The sequence below is a fragment of the Somniosus microcephalus genome, chromosome 12, assembly GCF_052327205.1.
Source record: "Somniosus microcephalus isolate GS21.2 chromosome 12, FLI_Smic_1.0, whole genome shotgun sequence".
Lineage (NCBI taxonomy): Eukaryota > Metazoa > Chordata > Chondrichthyes > Squaliformes > Somniosidae > Somniosus > Somniosus microcephalus.
The window spans coordinates 143,703,947-143,728,812 of record NC_140998.1 but is presented as its reverse complement, the minus strand read 5'-3'; the positions used below and the strand labels follow the sequence as shown (position 1 = coordinate 143,728,812).

The 24,866-nt window shown below is 49.4% G+C and overlaps 1 long non-coding RNA gene across 1 annotated transcript; it reads right to left on the bottom strand.

Annotated features, from left to right (window-relative positions):
- Positions 1–3,429: 3,429 nt before the first annotated feature.
- LOC147109572 (uncharacterized) lies at positions 3,430–9,336 on the bottom strand. The gene is made up of 3 exons (XR_015080309.1): positions 9,251–9,336; positions 7,880–7,933; positions 3,430–3,781 (listed from the first exon to the last, which is right to left on the bottom strand). It is a non-coding gene; the product is annotated as an uncharacterized LOC147109572 (long non-coding RNA).
- Between the last annotated feature and the right edge of the window lie 15,530 nt (positions 9,337–24,866).

Genomic DNA, 24,866 nt, shown 5'->3' with positions numbered 1-24,866 from the left:
GTTTCATTGCCCCTAGAGGGAGACGGGGCGAGGCTCGAGGCGCTCCGTGTCCCTCTTAGGGCGCTGAAACTGAATATCGCAGCACAACGTGCCGCAGCGCCACACGCTGTGGCACGGCACGCTGCGGTACTGCAGGCCTTCCTCCCATTGTTAAGGGGGAGGGACCTGCAACAGCGTGATCCCCGCTCATGAGTGCCGGCAAACGAGCCCGGCACCAAGGAGAAGTGCCGGGCTCTCGGGAAACAGCCGGCAATGCTAAAAGGCTGTGGATGCTGGGGGTCAGGAGGCCGGGGATGGAGGTGCTGGCAGGCGGCCGCCGAAAAAGGCGGCTGCCCCGCACCTCCACCTTAACTTGCGCCGCTGCCGGCGCAGCAAGACCCCGTGAACCGGGCGCGGGTAGCGAACGGCACAACTGCGCCGTTCGCTAACAAATATTGCGAACAGGGCGCGAATGGGGCGCTGCGCACACTGATGACGTCATCGGTGGCGGCGCAGCGCAAATGGCTAACGCCACCATTAGCGCCCCTGCTGAATATCGCGGGAGGTGCAGCCAGTGGCACTACAGCCACTAACTGCCTCTTTCAGCGCTAACAGGTGGCGCTACTCACCCAATTTTTCCCCCGGGGTGTGTTAAATGTGTTTTCAGGAAGTCTCAGACTGTAACTTACCACTGGTATTGCCTGTGGGCCTGAAAACAAATGCTTTGATTATGGTGCCTTTGTGTTTGGCGATAGCAGAAGACCCACTGTTCTGCTGTGACAATCAGCCAAAAGTGTAATTTATTTGATTTAATTCATTATTTCATTAAAATTACTTGCAAGCAAGGTAGGGAAAGGGAAAAGGGAGTGGAGTTTTTACAATGTGTACAGCACTCTTTTCTTACCCAGTATGTAAGAAGCCCAACAAGAGAGGAATCACTGGTGGATCTAGTAATGAGTGATGAACCAGAGCAGATAAGAAAAGTAAACATAGTGGAACATCTAGGCAATAGCGATCACAAAATAATAAAGTTTAAAATAAAGATTGAGAAAAACATAAGTAAAACAAAGACCAAAGTAATAGATTGGGAAAAAGCTCATTTTGAGGGAATGAGAATGGAACTAGGGAAGGTAAACAAAGAGATCGCACAGCAGTGGGTAATATTTAAAAAGATGATCAATAGTGTTCAGGAGAAATATATTCCACAAAAAAAAAAAAAACTAGCCAATAATGAAGTACCATGGATGAATAAAGAGATGAGTAAAATTGAAACTGAAGAATAATGCATAAACTAAGTACATAGACAATAAAGGAGAGGATGACAAAGGGGAATACGAAGAGGTTAGGAAAGTAATAAAAAAAAACTATTAGGAAGACAAAGAGGAACTACAAAATTAAATTTTCAGGGAATATAAAAAGAAACAGCAAACTACTTGACAGACACATAAACAACCAAAGGAAAACACAAGATAGTGATAGGGTCACTAAGGGATGCACAAGATAAACTCACAGGTAATGATAGCCAAATAGCAGAAATATTGAATAATTACTTTACCTCAGTATTTACCAGGGAGACTAATGGGGTGGACATGACATTAGAAGAGAATAAAAAAGATAAAGACATTTAAGATAGAAAAGGGGGAGATAATTGATAAACTAATCAAACTTAGAAAGGATAAAACCCCTGGTCCAGGTGGATTTGCGTCCACACATATTAAAAGAAGTTAGGGAAGAGCTAGCAGAGGCACTGTTACATATTTATAAAAATTCATTAGAAAAGCGAATAATGCCAGAGGACTGACAGACAGCTAGACAGCTAATGTTATTTCTATATTTAAAAAGGGTGATAGAACAAGTCCAGGGAACTATAGAGCAGTTAGCTTAATATCGGTGGTAAGAAAGATAATGAAATCTTTACTCAAAGATGTAATAGAAAATCATCTAGAAACCAAAAATATAATAAAGAATAGTCAACAAGGATTTCAAAAGGAAGGTCATGCTTGACCAACCTTATTGAATTCTTTGAAGAAGCCACAGAAAGGGTTGACAAGGGTAATGTAGTAGATGCAATACACTTGGATTTTCAAAAGGCCTAGATAAGCTACCACACAGTAGACTCATGACTAAGGTCAGAGCATGTGGACAAGTAGCAGAATGGATAGCAAACTGGCTACCAAACAGAAAACAGAGAGTAGGGATTAATGGTAGTTACTCAGACTGGTGGAAGATGGGAAGTGGTGATCCACAGGGATCGTGCTGTTCACCATTTACGTAAACGATTTGGACTCAGTAATCAGAAGTAGAGTTTTAAAATTTGCAATGACACCAAATTGGGGGTATAGTTAATACTGAGGAAGACTGTGACAAAATACAAGATGTTAATAAACTTACAGAATGGGCGTGCAAATGGCAAATGAATTTCAATATAGATAAGTGTGAGATGATGCATTTTGATAAGGCCTATTGCTGTGCTATAAATTCTATGTAATTGAAGTTTAATTCATTTAAGTTCTGCTTCATTTAATTAAAAAAGTATTTGTGCTGGGGAACTTCTATCCTTATACCTTTTAAAGAATAGAAGTTTGACAAGAAACAAAAGACTTCCCTGAGGGCCATAAAGAAGAACTTGCATTTATGTAACATATTTCACACCCTTAGAATGTCCCAAAATGCTTCGCAAACAACAAAGTACTTTTGAAGTGCAGTCATTGTTATGTGTGCAAACTCAGCAGCCAAATTGTGCACAGCAAGATCCCTCAAACAGCAATGCGATAATTGCCCAGTTTAACCTGTTTTAGTGATGTTAGTTGAGGAATTAATGTTGACCAGGACACATACTTCCCCAGGGCCACTTTTTCTCTGAGTTCGCCACGTTAGATCCCAGTCTGTTATGAAATGCTTATAAATATCAGAGCAGTAAGATGTAGCAATACGATTATGCAGTATGTTACAATGTTTAAAAGGCTCCTATAATATAAGGCTAATTCGTGCATTGACTTTGTGATTTCCCTGTCCCCCTCATCCATTTAGAAATTGCTCTGCAGTCAGTTAGCATTGAACAGAAGATCTTTTTTACTCTCAACTACTATTAATGCTGCTCCCTTTTGGCCAACAGAAGGTGCATTAAGTGTCATCTACTCTGTTACTCTGAGATGCTCCAAGAATGAGCAAGAAAGAACAACTATGATAGACAGTTTAGTTGAATGGGAAGCTCAGGGACTCTGAATAGGTCACTGCCAGCAATCTACCAGTTGGAGATACAGCATTTTCTGTCGGCTGTGGCGAAGAAGCGACAAAAGAAACAGACCTGAGCTGCTAGGCCCGCATGCAATTCATAAATCTCTTGCTAACATTTATCGTTCAACTGCACTGAACACACTGGGCACATACAGAACCTGTGAATTCATGAGATCCCCCCCCCTCGCCACCCCCCCCTGCTCCCCAGCCACCATCCTTCTATTTAGAAGGTCAGAAACTATTTTATGGTTTCACTGACAGCCAACAATTCAATTTCTGCTCTGCCGTGTCTGGGAATAATCCATTTTTTTGTTTCTTAAAAAGGGTGATTTTTCAATGACACCTGTGGTAACTCAAATTCATTCTGCACAGAGGAAAGATTAAAATGTTCAAAGATGATTTTTTGTCTAGTTGTACAGTACGACGCCTCACAGTGGCTCCTTCACATGGTGACTCCCGGGAGTGCAGGTACAAGTCTCTTCCCTTTTCTGCAACAGGCAGCTCGGCACTTATGTCAGGAGGACTGCATGAGACCAGTAAGACGTTTGGCAGTCAGAGACTTACCCTAGAAAACATAAAGACATGTTTGAATACATTTTAAAAAGTACCAAAAAATAATTGGTTATTAACAGATGCACCTATTAACCAACAATAATATTATCAGCGTTGCCACAGGAGTTCAGTAAATAGGTGCATACTATCTCCGGTTCAAATAACACCCAGCAGTACAATCACAGTTTTTGTTATTCCAAAGTTGAGTTCCGTTGGAGGAAGTACTTTTAGCTCTGTAATAAGGAAGGAAGGATAGCGGTTATATAAAGACTTATCCCATCCCTCACATTGAATTACTTCAAAGTGCAGCCACTGTTGTGCAAATCAGCAATTTCACGCACCGCAACATTGCACAAATAACAAATTATATGCAGGACTAGTTTCGTTGTGTTGGTTGAGGGAGAAATGTTGGCCAGGACACCAAAAGAACTCCCTGCTCTTCAGTTAGTGGCATGGGATCTTCCAAATTCACCTAAACCACTGGAATAGGAATTAAACGTCTCATCCAAAGAGTGACATCTCTGCCAATGCAGCACATTCACACTACTGCATTGAGATTTCAGTCTAGATTACCACAGTGTGAACCTAGATGTGAGCTGGAGTGAGGCTTGAACTCACAACCTATCACTGCTGGTGGCAGTGCTGGAAGTAATCTGAGATGATGAATTAAGTGGATCACCACAACATTAAGGTATATTGGAGGAGAAATTCAGTATCGCCCCGTTTGAGGTGAAATTATCGGCCAGGCGCTAACACCGAGGAGCGAGGCACTACCTCGGAGTGCTGGCGAACCTCATGTGATGTCAGTCAGCAATGGAACACAGACACACTGGCGCCGGCCAGTTCTTAAAGGGGAGGGTCGATCTTGCTCTCCATCTACACCCTGCTCATTGCAGCCTTGAATCTCGGGCTGGAGAGACCTGTACATCAAATCTGCTGGAAAGAAAAATGGAGAGGCCCAGGGAAAGAACTCAGAGTGCAGTCCCCATGGTCTCTTCTAAATCGACGCAAGAAAGATCAAATCAAAATGAACCTGTAAAGTGCTGCGCAGTACCCAAAGCTCCTTCACACAGCGTTGAATCGCTCCAGAAGTCTCTCTCTCTCTCTCAGAATGCGTGGTGCAAAAATGTCGCCAACAAAAAAGGCAGGAAGCGGTCGCCTTTAAATAGCGCTCCCCCAGTCCCTACCCGACTGCAAAACGCTCCCCTCAACCTGTCGTTGCTAGCGACAGGTAGTAAGGCAGGGGGCGCCACTTAATATCCAGTCCAGGCGCTACCGGGACATTGCACACTCGACTGACGTCACGATCTGCTGGCGCAGGAGATCGTGGCGATAGTGTTTAGCACCGCTGCAAAATGTCTGGTCAATTTCATGAGCGGCGCAAACATCGCTGTGCCCAGGCACTAGTTGCTTTGTGCCCCATTAGTGCCCTCTAACGGGAGGCGCAAAGCAACCGAATTTTTCCCCATTGACTTAAATATTTTTCCTATGGTGTTATTGGTAACAATACTCAAAATTCAATCAAGGTGGGAATGTTACTGTTAAAGGGGAAATGAAGCGGGGTAGGGCATATTACTGGGGTCCTCCCGAGTGAATGCTTGGATGAAGCAAACTTCCAGTATTTTAATTTTTTTTAATGTTTCAGCCCTGCTACCATTCTTAAGGTGCTAATGTCGTCTCTGGCTGCCCTTTAACTGTTATAGTTTGAAAGAATGTCATGCTGTTGTGTTTAACATCTGCAGCTAAGCTTATTTTCAGTTTCTTCTTTGACCCTCTAACCATCCCATTGATATTTTCTGAAGAATCTGATATTCGTTCCAATGACTCCCCTCATTTTTTCACAAGAGATTTGCAGATTTTTCCCTATTCACTTTAGATTGTTTCATTGATCTACTTACTCATGCGTGTGGTGGGGGAGGGTCTTTTGTTTTACAATTTTTCAAATATTGAAAGGAATGAATAGGTAGATATGGAAGTACATGTGCTGGAACATGAATAGCAAAATAACCAGAGAACATGATTAGACATTGAAGAAAACACAAGCTAATTGTAAATATTAGGAGAAGGAATGTCTAAAAGGGAGTACTTTCTGTTCAATTTACTCCCCCCACATCCACGCAAAAAGCAATCATAAAAATATTTATAACAACAACAGAAAATGCTGGAAAAACTCAGCAGGCCAGGCAACATCCGTGGAGAGAAAATAGAGTCAACGTTTCGGGTCAAAACTCTTTGTCTTGACTCGAAACGTTGACTCTATTTTCTCTCCACGGATGTTGCCTGGCCTGCTGAGTTTTTCCAGCATTTTGTTGTTATTTCGGATTTCCAGCATCCGCAGTATTTTGCTATCATAAAAATATTTATCTTATTGGGAAAAAAACTAACCACTTGTGCCCTGAGTATTCCCATTCATTTCCTTTCTTTTTTATTTCTCGCTGATTTTCTCCCCTTCCTTCCTCTTGTGTAGGCATTGACACAGTTGCCAGTTATCCTCCAGTGTGTTGTCCAAGTGACTATCATTGATCAGTCAGCCTCACCAGTGAGGGAGCGTCACAGTTGAGTTTGATCCTATTCTCACCAGCACACACACACATATATACCTCTAGCATGGGCTGCTGGATAGCAATCAGAGGGGTGGGTACTCTGGCTGATTCTCTCCCCTTTAACCTAGGTGTGCTGAGGCCAACTGTAGTGTCCCTAGCACCACCCTGGCTGAGATCAGCTACCTCAGCACAGCCCGGGGAACCCCATTCATTTTCGCAGAGATGGAACTTTGGAGCAAACTGGGAAATGAACTGGAGCCATCCACGCATGCTACCGAAAGGTAATTCAACACCAACTGTTTTCAGACAATCAACACCTCATTTGTGCAAAAAAACAAGCTTTGAACGAGACTCCAAGCTCATCCATCCAGACTAATCTGACTCACCCCAATGCCACTTTGTTTAGATTTCTAGTTTGGATAGCTCATGGCCCCTAGGCCACACTAGAGCAACTGGCTTAGCTGTTCACAATGTTCAGTGGTGTAGGTTCAGACGTGAATTAGGTCCCCAGCTACACTGGCAGCCATTTAAAATACTTTCTTAGAATGGAAGATGAGGAATTAGTGGAGGAAGATAACCAATTACTTTCTTAAAAAAACCAATTGGGCATCTGACAAACTATCATATTTAAGAGTGTCTACAACTGGTGAGTTTCTGTCTCAATACAGAGTGCACACACTCTCCCCACTTACATAAGTCCATATCGCTTAGGTGCAGATTGGCAGGGCCAAGGCTTACTGTGCACAGGGGTACTGCCGGAGTTTAATTAGTTAAAGCTGTGCAGCGTACCAGCATAAAGCTATTTCGCCGCTTGTGTAGACCACCCGACCCATTTCAGCATTGGTTTGCAAGGCTACCTGGAGCCAAGTGGGAAGAACCCCAGTACCCAGTAATAGTTCTACCCCTACAGGTCCATTAGTTAGCTAGGTTGGCTGGTCGATCAGCAGTGTGGACCTGCCTGTTTAAAGCATAGGATAGTTGACAAGGCTCCGACCTTCTTTCATTAGGCATGTCACCTTGGAGCCAGAATGACTCTAAAGAGGCTCTACTCACATGCTACTCCCAAGGAGGACAACAAATTATATAGTTTAAAACAATTCCAAATTAGCATTTACTAATTTGTTTATACTATTTTTAAAAATTGTTCTTTAATTTATCCCTTTCCTCCTAAAAGCACTAATTCTTCTTAGAGTCCATGATTGCTGGCAGTCCTCTTCCAAGTTGCTATCCTTCACGTGTGAGACTAGACAGTGAGTGTTGGCATGCTCTTTGACCATGACCCTACTTGCCCGTAGTTAGCAATCAGGTGCTCACTGTCGAGCCCTGACTGAGATTAACTGATTCAATGCACACTAGGCATGGTAATTCCAGGTCTGCCTGGCTCAGTTCCACATCGGGTGGAATGTCTACCCGCTAAGCCATTAATGAAGCTTTGCTTTCTAAAAAGAATACTGTTTACATCTTATTTACATGTTGTTAAGTTTTTTCCATCTCAGAGGATGAAGGTAACTTTATGGACCCATCACTACACACTTTATGTCAACAGAGCTGTGAATCTTTTAACTTACCACACTGCGAGTGAATTTTTCCAGCGAGGTCCTACGACCCTGCTCGTTCTCGGGCTTGAATAGAAAAAAGGGAGCAGAAAATAAAGCAGGAAGAATCACAACGTGAACACCTTAATAATGGGCAGCAACATGGGAGAAGTGACAAAAAAAACTCGGGAGGGGAAATCAATCAAGTCTGACATCCAGGCAGCTCCACAGGGGCAGGGACACCAACTGATGTTCCACATGGATGGCTTACATTGACTAAAGCCCTACTGGTCCGACAGAAATGACAAAGGGCAGTAAGGGAGTGTCTCAGAACAATAAAGAGGATGTTTTTGCCCGCAAAATACCAGAACTACAAAAGTTTCTGTGAGTTGAGAAGGGTAAAATCAGCTATGGTTTCTGTTCCTGATTGCTATCCAGTGACACATGCTGGAAGTGCATGTGTGGACATTGGGATCAGCTGTGAGCCTCCCTGCAAATGAATAATCTCTTATCGCCCATTGATAAGCTTCTGAAAGGCGAGGACTGCTGCATCCAGGAGGTAAGTGCATTTACACTAACCTCCAGGATCCAGGGTCCCTACCTATCTGCCAAGTCACTGATCCCCACCCCCCACGTGGCATTCCACCCCCCCATGCTCGTCCAGCCCCCTGATCCTCGGGCTCCCCCACCCCGCTGCTATGGCCGCTCCCTGGCCCCCGATCGATCTTCAGACTCCCCCTTCCCCCCCCCCCCCCCATCCCCACTCCCTGGCCACTGATCCTCGGGCTCCCCCGCCCCCGCTGCTATGGCCGTTCCCTGGCCCCCCCGATCGATCTTCAGACGCCCCCTTCCTCCCCCCATCCCCACTCCCTGGCCCCTGATCCTCGGGCTCCCCTGCCCCCGCTGCTATGTCCGCTCCCTGGCCCCCGATTGATCCTCAGACCCACCCTTCCCCCCCCTACCTCTGGCTCCTCTAGGCCAATGGATCTTCAGACCCACCCCCCAGCTCCTCCACGCTGCCGATCTTCAGATCCTGCCCCCTGCTCCTCCAGGCCAACCCCAGCCCCCCCCCGCTCCCTCCTCTGTGCGCCCTAGTGCCGCAGGCCTACCTGCCTGGAGCCAGACAGCCTCTCAATCTGGCTGGCTGTAGGTGGGAAACAGTGGCTTCCCATTCAAATCAGGCCTGGTGTTAAATGCTCCCTGGTTACCTGACCGCCTCGGAGCCCCCCGCTCCCTCCCCCACAACCCGCCTTCCCCATTAAAACTCAGCCCATTAACACAGTGCATTTACCCACTGAGCTAACAATGAACTTCACTGGACACCAAACTAAAGGATGTCATTGCAAATAAGGAACAGAAATATTACTTCCAAATGTAAGCAGGTACAAGATTCTGGGACAATACCTTCTTTTTTGCTTGTAAAAGCTCCTGATAGCCATTGGAACGCAGAAAGCGAGCATAACTGTCACTTTTCATCAGCTTATAGATGTGTTCCTGAAAGGCAAGACGAATTCTAATTATCCAACCCACCACTGCTTGACCACATAACTGTTTGCCATGGATTCCTTGGCTTCGGACAACATATATCAGCATTAGAATCTGTACCGTACATGACACGTTGAAGGGTTGTGGATTTCCCTGCTAAAATAATGCATCTTCTTCTTAGGCAGTCCCTTGGGACCGAGGATGACTTGCTTTCACATTAAAAATGAGTTCTCAGGTGACTGATGAGTTCAATGCGGGACCTACAGTGTCTGTCACAGGTGGGGCAGACGGTGGTTGAAGGGGCGGGTGAGTGGGGTGCTTGGGTTGACGTGCGCTCCTTGCGCTTGGCTTCCGCTTGCTCCCGGCGAAGAGACTCGAGGTGTTTGGCGCCTTCCCGGATGCTTCTCCTCCATTTTGTGCAGTTTTGGGCCAGGGATTCCCAGGTGACGGTGGGGATGTTGCACTTTTTCAAGGAGGCTTTGAGGGTGTCCTTGAAGCGTTTCCTCTGCCCACCTGGGGCTCTCTTGCCGTGCCGGAGCTCCGAGTAGAGCGCTTGTTTTGCAACTTCTCTATAACTCAGCACTCTGATGTACAGCAGGCTGATATAACATGAGACAATTATGGCTTCCTTCCTGATACTTGCTATAGCAGACCCCGCCACTAATACATGATAATAAAACCTGCCAACACTCAATCCAACTGGCATACGCCAGGATGTGCAGCCTCCTCCTAAACCTGGGAAAGTACAAAGCCTTTCGCTAGTCTTCCCCTCGCCCCAATACACTCCTGCAGAGAGAGACATTGGTGAATGGAACAATGAAAATGTGATAAAAGAGGAATTTCTGTATTTAGTTTTATTTTGGGGGTAATTTTAACCTAACCCACCTCCTGTAACTGACAGGATAGATTGACCGGCCGTTTTACACCCTGCCTGATTGGTGCAATGGATCCGGTCTTGTCAGTTTCGCGCCGGGCGCGTTAGATTAAATTTCCTCCTGTTGTTTCAAGTAACTCTGGCTTCTAATGGAGACTGCATTTTTCATTAAGTACAATGGTCTAGAGTTTCTGCTGGTTGCTGCTGATTTCGGCTAAACCAGTGTAAGAGATCGGGGAATTTTAAACGCAAGTTGCATCGAGCGTAAATCAAGTTTCTTTTGCGTTGGTTTAAAAAAACATCGGGCTGGAAGCTGGCCCCGCCCACAAAACGGCCCATGCCCCCAGATCGAATTAATCAGCGTGGCGAGTTATCGCCGTTTGCGCCCCTTTGCGACAGTTCAAAGAGGCTTTTCAACTTAAGCATGTTTCTTTAGGCGCAAAGGCACTAGAAGGACGTTTTAAAAATGAAAAAATAATTAATTTACTAAGCAGCTGACTACTGCACACCAGTGAAACTAGTAAATGGTTCAGTATAGTTTGTTTTAAGTCATTTTCAGTGATTTAAAATTGGGTTACTCACAATTGGAGGAATAGACACTCTTATTAAAAATGCTTATGTTTTGTGATAAACCCATTTTCAGCTGTATTCATAAAACTGCGCCAGGTTAGCACTCTTAAATACGTCAATGAATCGTTTTTTTAACGCAATGAAAAGAAACAAAACAATTACATTCTATTACGCTGCCCGATTGCACTGGTTCATGGAAGAATTTACGTTTGTAATTATGCAAATTAGTTTGAGCAGCAACTTGAACCATAACTTCACTTCGGAAAATCAGCGCATTTAAAGCGCAGTTTGCGCCCAGATTGCCGACTGTGCCCAAAACAGAAACTCTACCCCAAAATAATAGGCCAAAGACGTTCCATCTGGATAAACCATCCATGAACTGGCTGATAAAGGATTCCCCTTTGATGGCAGGCAGCACGTTTAATACTGTTCACGCTTTTATCAGATGGATATCTAATTTCCATTTGCGGTCCTGTGGAAAATGCCCAAAGGAAGTGCATCGATTGCAGGACATTACCCCACTGTCTCACCTTTTGTTGTCCGGCTGCTTCATAAAGGTTTGAACTTCAAATGAAAAAAAAATCTTTGTAACTTAGGAGCCTTAGTTTCTGTTCATTGTCTCATCTCCGACAGGGGTAGACACAACTCTGTAGGTAGCACATACTGTGGCGGAATTTTAACTGGCCGCAGCTTTCAGGCAGGCACGGGGGTGGGGCGAGCATCAAACCAACCGACGTCATCAGTTTGACGCTTGGGTTACTTTAATTCCTGGGGCTCATTTACATTTTGCCGGGTGGCTGCCCACCTGAAGTGGGGTCAAGGCTGCCGCCAGTACCAAGGTAAGTTGGGGTGGGGGGGGGCACCCCACTCAGTAGGACATTAAAATGACGTCATAGGACTCTGATTACCATACAGTAGGAGCCAGGCGAGCACTTCGGCTGCATAAAAAGGGGCCTGGTTAAGGTGGTGGTGGAATCAAGCAGGAACAGGGCAGGAAGTCTTTACACAGCTATTTTAACCGCGTTCCTGCCCCGTTAAAATTCCCCCCATGTCGTATCAGGAGTTTACCAACAGAACCTGGAGCAATGGGCTGTAAGCAGTTAATTCAGTTTTTATGCGGTGCAACGGTGGTATCTTTGTGGTCAGTAAATCATTTTATTGTAATTAACTCTGGTACAGCAGCATAAACTATAAAGTGGTCCAATACTGTGACATTTCCCATTGTTCTAATTGACAGGAAACATGTTTGACATCTTGTGTACTCTGGTAAGCAATTTATCACAATCAAGGTTCGATGTTACCTCAAGACTACATCAACCCAGAGAGTAAAAGCCCCAAGCTTCAGTAAGGACATGAGTCTGCTTAAAGAAACAATCATTAAGCCTTTCACGTGAGAAAAAAGGTGTTGGAAATATGTCCGAACTGTAGCAGGGAATAGATCACCATTGCTTCAGGTGACCCAAGAAGGGCCACACTAGTACACAAAGGCGTAGAAATTGGGCTACTTACTGCCATGAGTTACTGCCGCAATCCTGGAAAAAATGGTGGCCTGCACTCTACCGCTCTTCTCTGGCATTGGACTCGGTGGTGGCCATTTTGGTGAGGGCCTTAGCGCTGGCCCTGGAGATGCAAATACGGAGAGTGTGATGTCACATGATGACTTAATGTCACGCTCTGTGAACTTCGACCTTAGCGCTGAGTTCAGCGCTGGGTCCTAAGCTCGCTCTGAAAATGAGCGTGCAGCAGACTGACAGAGACGCGGTCAGCACTACTTAAATGGACACACACATCTTTCAGGTAAGTTTGCACTTAAGCTTTTGGACTGGATTTTTAATATTTTATTATAGTAGTGGCTTGGTGCAATACATGTTAAAAGTTTTTTATGTGTGCAAGGAATGTAGGAAGTGCTGCTGGATGCTTGCAAGGCCTCGGATGTTAAAGGAAGGCCTCTGAGAAGACAGAAAATACTGGAAATACTCAGCAGATCAGGCAGCAACCGTGGAGAGTGAAACAGAGTTCATGTTTCAGGTCGAGATGCTGCCTGACCTGCTGAGTATTTTCAGCATTTTATGCAGTCATTTCAGATTTACAGCATCCGCTCGCAGAGGGAAGAGGAAGACGTAGAAGAGGAAGAGACAGAAGAGGAAGTCACAGAAGAGGAAGAAGCAGAAGAGGGGAAAGCAAAAGAGAAGAAAGCAAAAGAGAAGAAAGCAAAAGAGGAGGAAGCGGAAGAGGAGGAAGCGGAAGAGGAGGAAGCGGAAGAGGAGGAAGCAGAAGAGGAGGAAGCGGAAGAGGAGGAAGCAGAAGAGGAGGAAGCAGAAGAGGAGAAAGCAAAAGAGAAGAAAGCAAAAGAGGAGGAAGCGGAAGAGGAGGAAGCGGAAGAGGAGAAAGCAAAAGAGAAGAAAGCAAAAGAGGAGGAAGCGGAAGAGGAGGAAGCGGAAGAGGAGGAAGCAGAAGGAAGGATGCAACCCAAACAGCCCTTTTCTGGCCAGGATATCGAGATGGAATCATCTGCCTGCGATACCACGATATTTTGGGTACAATTTGCGCCGGAAATGGCAACTGTGCTCAAAGTAGAAACTCTACCCTTTTTTTTTTAACTTTAACATCCTTTCATAGCAGCGATGCAGTGGGCCTGGTAGGTTGGGTTCAAAATGCTGCATGGGGTGGGCACATTGAGAATAGTTGAGTGAGGTACAAGCGGCCATGTTTTTTCCCTGTCACTTGCTTCATGGAAACATGGGTTCTGGGAACACACGCTGGCAAACCCCAATATGGATTAGAGTATACTGGAACAGGACAAGGTTAGGGTAAGGAGAGTATTAAAGCTTATTATGCTGTTAAACCACAACCTCTGTTATAACATGCTGTTGTGGCTCCCACACTAATAGGCACCGATTTTAAAAAGAGCAGGTGAAAACAGCATGCGCGAACCCCAAAATGGGCGGTACACCCAGAGAGTCCAGGGACGGGGAGCCCTGGCTGAACTTAACGGCCGGGCCTCATTAACATGAAACTTTTCAGAGTCCCGCCCGACACCTGGCCGGCGGGTGGGAGCGGGAATTTGGCGGCAGGAGGCCGCAGCCATTAAGATCAGAAGGGGAACAGTCCCCGGTCAGTGCACTGAGCGATCTGGAGGTGATTGGAGTTGGGGGGATGTGTTTCCATCACGATATTGGGGGAGGCCGGAACTGGGGAGGCCCAAAGACTCCTTGCGGGGCCTGGAGGGAGCACTCCTGCTCACTCCAGGCCCACAAGGAGTTCTAACAGAAGTAAGTTTTTGATACTCACCGTGACATCTCTTGGCCAATTGGCTCCTCCCGCCTTGGTTTCTGTAGCCGGGCTACAGACAGTGCGGGACTCCTCCTGATGCAGGGCTGATGATGTCACTGGGCCCCGACATTTGAACGTTAAGTAGGCCTGCAGCAGGAGCCTCTTCAAGAGCCTGATCTGTCGTCATTAACATTACGGTGGTTGGAGCTGGGAGCTGGAATTTTCAAATTTTAACCCCTCACCTGACCCTTTCCTGCCTGGTTAAAATCGGGGCCAGAGAGTCTAAAACAGCTTCTATAACAATAATGGCACTTTGGTATGCCATGACTTCATTGCTTATGGCTCCTTCACTAAGATTGAACACACGACTTTTTGAAACAGAAAGATGCCGTTAAACCCAAAATCCAACCTTTTTATAAATCAATCCTACCTCCCTGTTTTCTCAACAGATCCCTGAAACTCTTCTCTCTCTGAAAGGATGTCCAATTGCCCCTTCAACCCAGTAAATCAGTTGCAGTGGCCTTGTTTGGTCACTTAACCCTTTGTGGGACAGAAATTCTACTGGATTCCCTTCTTAGTCCTAACTTTCTACTTTTCCAATGTGTGACCCCTGATATTTGAACTCTTTGTCATTGTGAACAATTTGCCTCAGTTAATTTGTCTTTCCCTTTCGTCATCTTGACAACGTCGATTAAGTTATATAATTGGAAGCCTCGTGAATTTATGCAAATAGGGGGTCATGTGCCATCATTTAGTCTCCAACGCCATTTTCTGCCCTCACTGCCTAACTACCGCCAGTTCCCGTCTGCCAACCATGGGCAGTACAAGTCAGGAGGTGTCCGTTTCGAGTGATATTGATAGCGATCCTCAGCTGCTCTCAGATAAAGCTGGACAGAGTTTTGGAGACACTTTCTTTCGGTAGCTTGTGGGTTTTTTCACCTTAAAGGATTTGAAATTGCTCACTGTTACTATAGGTTCTGAGCTCATCCTGCCTTTTGCAGGAGCCTCATTCATGGCCTAATTTCTGCACTTTAAAATTTAAAGGGGCGGGAATGGGGTCGGGTTGCCCGATCCTGACATTTTAACCCCACCCTTCACCCTGTCTCCCACACATCGGGGGAGGAGGGGTTAAAATTGAGGCCAATCACTCTGTATCTCTCTCCACAGATGCCGCCTGATCTGCTGAGTGTTTCCAGGATTCATGTTTTTATTTCAGATTTCCAGTCCCCACGGTATTTTGCTCCTGTTTTACATGACCAAAAAATGATATATGCACTATTGGTTAGGCAGGTGCGATTCACTGTGCTTACCAATTATCCCTGTGGAATCCAAAATGCGAATTTTGCAGAGACTAATGTTCAGAAGGGATTCATTCATTAGCAAATGATGATTTACAGCACATCTGGTGAGACGGATGCAGTGGAATGCAATTACTTACTCAGGTACAATTTTTAGATTTAAGTTCAAGATGTAAAATATAATGAAGATAATGTTGTGAGGTGGTTGCCATAGTGAAAGGTCACATGGGGTCCAAGTGCTCCTTGTAGTTATAGTAACGGAGGCAGTGTGAGGCCACACATACCTAAAGAAGATGCAGCATCAAGGGAATGCGCAGTTCTCTATCTTGTCCTTATTAAATCTGCCACTAATGATTAGGGGAGATTACACTGGAGACAAAGGGCATCATTCAAATGTGTGACCGTGCATGCAGCATGGATGGTTTCGAACCAGATGGTCCTCTGGCTCTAGTGATTCGGATGATAGGGTTGGGAAATGTCATCTGCAAGCCTTTTCGAAGCCAAGTAAAACAGGAACACATTCCAGGTGCAGGAAGAAATTGAGTATTAACTAGATTGGCTTTAAAGAGCAGGTAGCACAGGAAAGAATGGGCATCAGATAATCGATTGTGAAAGTTTAGAAGCAGCTCTCTCTCTCTCTCTCTCTCTGTCTCTCCATGTGCCTTTTGCACTCTGGAGCTCGGCAGCTAGTGCACTGTATATTTTCCGTTCTCTACATCGGTGCATTCTATCAGCTGCTAACGTTATACCTGCCATTCCATCACATTACCAAGCCACATTCCTCTTCACCTGCATCTGCTATCATCAAAATTTAAATCTATCAATCCTCAAATCAGACATAAGATTCTCTCCACAGAGTTTGTGAGTCTGTGGAAGAGAAGCCCAGCGAAAGCCAAATAATGCCTTTTCAACAAGACGCTGGATGAGTATTTATTTAGAATCAAAGGCCCCTATATTTAAGGGGCCGTGCGCTCGGAGCAGGGTGGTGGGGGGGGAGGAGGTGTGGATGGGAAACCCGGAGGTACGGGTTTCCCGAACGTCCGGACGTCTTTTAAATTTTTCTCTCCAGGTTTCGCACCCGAGAGCCGGCCTGATTGACAGGCCAGCTGCCTGTCGGGCGGGAAAACCTGCAACAGAAGGATACAGTGGAGGAGCAGGTAGGGAGGCAGGGAGAGATTGCGGTAGTGGGGTGGGGGAGATTGCCGGCGGGGGGGGGGGCGGGGGGGCGGGTAGAGCGTGAGATTGCGGGGTTGGGGGAGGGGGCGTCTACAGGTAAGCTTGTTGGACCTGGAGGAAGTACACCTGCTCCTCCCAGCACACAAGCTATGTTGTAAAGGCACTTACCTTATGAATCTGACCTTCTCGCTTTTTACCTGCTGGGCTTCCCGAGACCTGGGAAACCCGGCCGTCATTAGTTCAAAATGAATAGCATGTTAAAATGGAGGCACGCAGCCTCCTTAAAAGCTGTTACCAACCTCCCCGCCTCCTGAGTGCGGATTGGTTGCCAACCTCCCGTCAACCAGAAGTGGGTGGGTTAGGGTTGGGTTTGAAATTTTTAAAATATTAACTTTTTAAAATATTACCCCCATAGAAATTACAACACAGGAGGAAACCATTTGTCTACTCTAAGTCATTTCCTTCTATCCTTTCATATTCTTCCCTTTCAAATACTTATCCAATTTCCTTTCAATGATGGTGTCACATCTTGTATGGGCAACTTTGCAGACCCACTCATCGAGAAACCTTGGGTGACACAGCTTTGACCACTTACAAGTTTAACCTAACAGTACAGAAATATTACGAGTTAAAAAGGAACAGCTCAGGCAATATTGGCAAAATCCAATTTGCTACAAGGACTAAGCGGATATCTCTTTCAGAGCGCCAGCACGGGCATGGAGGGCTGAATGGTCTCTGTAATGATCAATAACATGTCATTCTATAGTGGACACTAGGTGGAGCCGTAGAGCTGTGTAGAGCTGTATATAGCTGTATGTATATAAGACTACACTACCCAGCTGTATAGATATTAAGACTACATTACCCATGAGGCACTAGGCTACCCACAAGGCAACAGTCAAGATGGCAGCCTGCACACAGGAGCACACATGCTGCACCTCTACAGATACTGTACCTAGTCCACATGTGCTCAATAAAGTAACTAGCAAAAGCTAGCTGTGTTCATAATAAGAATGTTTATTTATTAATGAACATAAGATGGTACCAGGGTGGTGAAGATCTGCTGAAAATTGTGAAAAGCGACATGGAGAATTTGAAGCCACCAGAGCGTTAGAAACTCACAGGAAACATCGACTACAATTGGCAGACTCTTAAACAACAATTCGAACTCTACATTGCAGCCATCGGATTCGGTACGAAGCCAGACGCAAGGAAGATAGCGTTGCTGCTTACGGTTGCAGGCCCACAGGCGATAGAGGTATTTAATACATTTGTATTTAATCCAGTGGAGGACAGAGAAAAATTAGAAGATGTGCTAAAAAAATTTGATGCACATTGCTCTCCCAAAAAGAATGAGACCTATGAAAGATACATCTTCTGTTCTCGGACACAGCAGCAAAATGAGACTTTTGATAGCTTTATAACTGATCTGAAACTGAAAGCACAGACATGTAATTTCTCTGAGCTCAAAGCATCCATGATTCGTGACCAGATTGTGTTTGGTATTCACGATAAAAAAGTCAGGGAACGTCTGCTGAGAGAAACCGAACTAAATTTGGAAAATGCGGTGAAAATATGCCAAGCCAGCGAGCTAGCTCGAAAGCACGCGAAGACTTTCAGTGAAATCAATAATGATGCGATTGTAACGAGTGATAATGCTGCTGTCGGTGCTGTGTCCTATAAGGGGAAGAAACATGGGCAGAACAGAAATGAAAAGCAATCGGAGGATGAAATTTTTAATTGTAAACGCTGCGGTTACAAACACCAGTTAAGACAATGCCCAGCGTTTGGAAAAATGTGCACAAAGTGTAATGGAAAGAATCACTTTGCCAAACAATGCTTTTCAAAAGTACAAATTAAGAAAGGGCAACGAGTTAATGTAATTGAGGACACTGATTTAAGTGAGACATTTTTTGTAGGAATGGTGTCATGTGACGATATCAAAAAAGATACAGAAAATGTGCAGCCCTCAGAAATGGACAACGCTGAACATAAAGTCAATGCAGTAAAAGTGGACAAATGGATGATCCCACTGCAGATAAATGGAGCATTAGTTACATTGAAACTGGATACTGGGGCAAAAGCAAACTTAATCAGTATGAGTGACATAAAAAATATGAAAGAAAAGCCCAAAATACAGAAAAGTCAGTACTACTGAAGAACTATAATGGACAGAAAATAGATAGCTTAGGTGTATGCAGACTTAAAGTGACAGTCAAAGACAAAGTGCATCATCTCATGTTTTCTGTTGTGGCTGAAAGACTTGATTCGATATTAGGTGACAAAGCTTGTGAAGACTTAGAACTGGTCAAGAGAGTGTACCGTATAAACTGTGCCATAAGCAGACCAGATGACTCAGGTGATGAAGCAGAGAGCCCATCAAGGATGAAAAGGCCAAAGGGTATCCAAGTCTTCAAAAAGCCTAGTTTCTCCAAGAAGAAAGAAAAAGACTTTAAGGTCAAAGAGAAGCCAAAGGAAGAAAAGCACAAAGAGGAAAAACACAAGGAGAAAAAGTCCAAAGATATAACCGCAGCAGATGTTGTTAAGCAGTGGAAAGAGAAAAAGAAAAAGAAGAAGCCTGCACCAGAGCAGGAAGCAGTTCCGGTGGATACTCCTTCTTCCCTCAGGCCAATCTTTGGTGTTCCATTAGCCGAGGCTGCTGAGAGGACTATGCTGTATGATGGGATCCAGCTGCCAGCAGTTTTTCGAGAGTGCATTGACTACATTGAGAGTTATGGCATGAAGAGCGAAGGAAACACTGAAACCCTCTCCAAGCAAAGATCGCAAGGAGACCTCGATCTACACAAGAGCAGATTGATGACAATGCCGCAACTGCATCTTGTCATTCACCGCCAGAACAATCTCATGAAGACACATCAGACTTACCCGTGTTGAGAAGATCCACACGTGAAGTAAAAGAGCCTGATAGACTTAATCTTTGAGTACAATGTAAAGCTTTGAAAATGTGTTGACTGTTTTGAAAATGTTTATGTTTATAGAGCACTAACAAAATTGTTACTGATATTATCTTTATTGTTTTCTTGAAAGTTGATTGATATTGATTTTGTTAAACCTCAAAGAAAGGGGGATGTAATGATCAATAACATGTCATTCTATAGTGGACACTAGGTGAAGCCGTAGAGCTGTGTAGAGCTGTATATAGCTGTATGTATATAAGACTACACTACCCAGCTGTATAGATGTTAAGACTACATTACCCATGAGGCACTAGGCTACCGACAAGGCAACAGTCAAGATGGCAGCCTGCACACAGGAGCACACATGCTGCACCTCTACAGATACTGTATCTCGTCCACATGTGCTCAATAAAGTAACTAGCAAAAGCTAGCTGTGTTCATAATAAGAATGTCTATTTATTAATGAACATAAGAGTCTCTTTCAGTGTTATAAATTTCTATACCGTAGAAATTTGATAGTGCCGGAAAACAGGGGTGCAGGGCAAACACTGCTCATGCCTGTTAACATGGTCCCAGGAAGCTAGTTAAATTCATGCTTGGACCTCATTGTAATGAGGTGTTAATATCGCAGTTCATTGGCTGCGTGGCTGTTGGGGGGGCTGGGGGGAGTAGTGGGGGGTGGAAATCAGGCATCTGTTCAGGAGTATTTGCTTCCTTCTGCAGCCAGAGTGCACTTCCCCTTTAAGAGATGCTGGCTGCCTTTAACTGATATCAGAGACGCCCGATTTCCACCCGTCCCCTCCCAAACAGATGTGCAGTCAATGAATAGCTCGGGTAGTGCATTACAATGACGTTGCCACATGAATATTACCTGCTGTCTGAAACAACACTAACAGTGTGGTGTACAGCCTAAGGGCCCAACCGTGCACGCTGCCCATGATCGCCCTTCCCCCGACCACCCCGTCCTGATCACCTTCCCCTGAGCACCCCGCCCCGACCAGCTTCCTCCGAGCACCCTGCCCGTCACCAACTTCCCCCGAGCACCCTGCCCCTGATCACCTTCCCCCGAGCACACCGCCCCTGACCACCTTCACCCGAGCACCCTGCCCCTCACCACCTTCCCCCGAGCACCCCGCCCCTGACCAGCTTCCTCCGAGCACCCTGCCCCTGATCACCTTCCCCCGAGCACACAGCCCCTGATCACCTTCCTCCGAGCACACCGCCCCTGATCACCTTCCTCCGAGCACCCTGCCCCTCACCACCTTCCCCCGAGCACCCTGCCCCTGATCACCTTCCCCCGAGCACCCCGCCCCTGATCACCTTCACCCGAGCACACAGCCCCTGATCACCTTCCTCCGAGCACCCTGCCCCTGATCACCTTCCCCCGAGCACCCCGCCCCTGATCACCTTCCTCCGAGCACCCTGCCCCTCACCACCTTCCCCCGAGCACCGTGCCCCTGATCACCTTCCCCCGAGCACCCCGTCCTGATCACCTTCCCCCGAGCACACCGCCCCGACCAGCTTCCTCCGAGCACCCCGCCCCTGATCACCTTCCCCCGAGCACCCTGCCCCTGATCACCTTCCCCCGAACACCCTGCCCCTGATCACCTTCCCCCGAGCATCCTGCTCCTGATCACCTTCCCCCGAGCACCCTGCCCCTCACCACCTTCCCCCGAATACCCCGCCCCTGATCACCTTCCCCCGAGCATCCCGCCCCTGACCACCTTCCCCCGAGCACCCCGCCCCTGATCACCTTCCCCCGAGCACCCCGCCCCTGACCACCTTCCCCCGAGCACCCCGCCCCTGATCACCTTCCCCCGAGCACCCCGCCCCTGATCACCTTCCCCCGAGCACCCTGCCCCTGATCACCTTCCCCCGAGCACCCTGCCCCTGATCACCTTCCCCCGAGCATCCTGCCCCTGATCACCTTCCCCCGAGCACCCTGCCCCTCACCACCTTCCCCCGAATACCCCGCCCCTGATCACCTTCCCCCGAGCACCCTGCCCCTGACCACCTTCCCCCGAGCACCCCGCCCCTGATCACCTTCCCCCGAGCACCCCGCCCCTGACCACCTTCCCCCGAGCACCCCGCCCCTGATCACCTTCCCCCCAGCACTCCGCCCCTGATCACCTTCACCCGAGCACCCCGCCCCTGATCACCTTACCCCGAGCACACCGCCCTGATCACCTTCCCCCGAGCACCCGCCCCTGATCACCTTCCCCCGAGCACCCCGCCCCTGATCACCTTCCCCCGAGCACCCTGCCCCTGATCACCTTCTCCCGAGCACACCACCCTGATCACCTTCCCCCGAGCACCCGTCCTTGATCACCTTCCCCCGAGCACCCTGCCCCTGATCACCTTCCCCGGAGCACCCCGTCCCTGATCACATTCCCCCGGGCACCCCGGCCCTGATCACCTTCCGCCGAGCACCCCGCCCCCTGATCACCTTCCCCCGAGCACACCGCCCTGATGACCTTCCCCCGAGCACCCCGTCCCTGATCACCTTCCCCCGAGCACCCCGCCCCTGATCACCTTCCCCCGAGCACCCGGCCCCCGATCACCTTCCCCCGAGCACCCCGTCCCTGATCACCTTCCCCCGAGCACCCTGCCCCTGATCACCTTCCGCCGAGCACCCTGCCCCTGATCACCTTCCCCCGAGCACCCCGCCCCTGATCACCTTCCCCCGAGCACCCTGCCCCGATCACCTTCCCCCGAGCACCCCCCTGACCACCCTTCCCCCGAGCACCCCGCCCCTGACCACCTTCCCCCGAGCACCCCGTCCCTGATCACCTTCCCCCGAGCAACCCGCCCCTGATCACCTTCCCCCGGGCACCCTGCCCCTGATCACCTTCCCCCGAGCACCCTGCCCCTGATCGCCTTCCCCCGAGCACCCTGCCCCTGATCACCTTCCCCCGAGCACACCACCCTTATCACCTTCCCCCGAGCACCCCGTCCCTGATCACCTTCCCCCGAGCACCCTGCCCCTGATCACCTTCCCCCGCGCATCCTGCCCCTGATCACCTTCCCCCGAGCGCCCCGCACACTGATCACCTTCCCCCGAGCACCCCACCCCTGATGACCCTTCCCCCGAGCACCCCGCCCCTCATCACTTTCCCCCGAGCACCCCGCCCCTGATCACCTTCCCCCGAGCACCCCGCCCCTGATCAGCTTCCCCCGAGCACCCTGCCCCTGATCACCTTCCCCCGAGCACCCCGCCCCTGATCACCTTCCCCCGGGCACCCTGCCCCTGATCACCTTCCCCCGAGCACCCCGCCCCTGATCACCTTCCCCCGAGCACCCCGCCCCTGATCACCCTTCCCCCGAGCACCCCGCCCCTGATCACCTTCCCCCGAGCACCCCGCCCTGATCACCTTCCCCCGAGCACCCCGCCCCGACCAGCTTCCCCCGAGCACCCCGCCCCTGATCACCTTCCCCCGAGCACCCCGCCCCTGATCACCTTCCCCCAAGCACCCTGCCCCTGATCACCTTCCCCCGAGCACCCCGCCCCTGATCACCTTCCCCCGAGCACCCCGCCCCTGATCACCTTCCCCCGAGCACCCCGCCCCTGACCTCCTTCCCCCGAGCACCCCGCCCTGACCACCTTCCCCCGAGCACCCCGCCCCTGATCACCTTCCCCCGAGCACCCCGCCCCTGATCACCTTCCCCCGAGCACCCTGCCCCTGATCACCTTCCCCCGAGCACCCCGCCCCTGATCACCTTCCCCCGAGCACACCGCCCCTGATCACCTTCCCCCGAGCACCCTGCCCCTGCTCACCCTTCCCCCGAGCACCCCGCCCCTGATCACCTTCCCCCGAGCACCCTGCCCCTGATCACCTTCCCCCGAGCACCCTGCCCCTGATCACCTTCCCCCGCGCATCCTGCCCCTGATCACCTTCCCCCGAGCGCCCCGCACACTGATCACCTTCCCCCGAGCACCCCACCCCTGATGACCCTTCCCCCGAGCACCCCGCCCCTCATCACTTTCCCCCGAGCACCCCGCCCCTGATCACCTTCCCCCGAGCACCCCGCCCCTGATCAGCTTCCCCCGAGCACCCTGCCCCTGATCACCTTCCCCCGAGCACCCCGCCCCTGATCACCTTCCCCCGGGCACCCTGCCCCTGATCACCTTCCCCCGAGCACCCCGCCCCTGATCACCTTCCCCCGAGCACCCCGCCCCTGATCACCCTTCCCCCGAGCACCCCGCCCCTGATCACCTTCCCCCGAGCACCCCGCCCTGATCACCTTCCCCCGAGCACCCCGCCCCGACCAGCTTCCCCCGAGCACCCCGCCCCTGATCACCTTCCCCCGAGCACCCCGCCCCTGATCACCTTCCCCCAAGCACCCTGCCCCTGATCACCTTCCCCCGAGCACCCCGCCCCTGATCACCTTCCCCCGAGCACCCCGCCCCTGATCACCTTCCCCCGAGCACCCCGCCCCTGACCTCCTTCCCCCGAGCACCCCGCCCTGACCACCTTCCCCCGAGCACCCCGCCCCTGATCACCTTCCCCCGAGCACCCCGCCCCTGATCACCTTCCCCCGAGCACCCTGCCCCTGATCACCTTCCCCCGAGCACCCCGCCCCTGATCACCTTCCCCCGAGCACACCGCCCCTGATCACCTTCCCCCGAGCACCCTGCCCCTGCTCACCCTTCCCCCGAGCACCCCGCCCCTGATCACCTTCCCCCGAGCACCCTGCCCCTGATCACCTTCCCCCGAGCACCCTGCCCCTGATCACCTTCCCCCGAGCACCCTGCCCCTGATCACCCTTCCCCCGAGCACCCCGCCCCTGATCACCCTTCCACCGAGCACCCCGCCCCTGATCACCTTACCCCGAGCAACCCGCCCCTGATCACCTTCCCCCGAGCACCCCGCCCCTGATCACCTTCCCCCGAGCACCCAGCCCCTGATCACCTTCCCCCGAGCACACCACCCCTGATCACCCTTCCCCCGAGCACCCTGCCCCTGATCACCTTCCCCCGAGCACACCGCCCCTGATCACCTTCCCCCGAGCACCCTGCCCCTGATCACCTTCCCCCGAGCACCCCGCCCCTGATCACCTTCCCCCGAGCACACCGCCCCTGATCACCTTCCCCCGAGCATGCTGCCCGATCACCTTCCCCCGAGCACCCTGCCCCTGACCACCTTCCCCCGAGCACCCCGCCCTGATCACCTTCCCCCGAGCACCCCACCCCCTGAGCATCCATCCCTTGAGCGCACCGCCCTCGATCTCCCAGCCCCGAGCACCCCGCCCCCTGAGCACCCCACCCCTTGAGCGCCTCGCCCCTGAACTAATTGAATGGGAGAACAGACTCGAGGGGCTGAACAACAAACGTTAAACACTCAGGCATGACCAGCCATAGTTTTATGTGGTCTTAAAAAATCTCCTGTGTTTTACTTGTCATTCGTGCCATTAAATCTAAAAAAAAA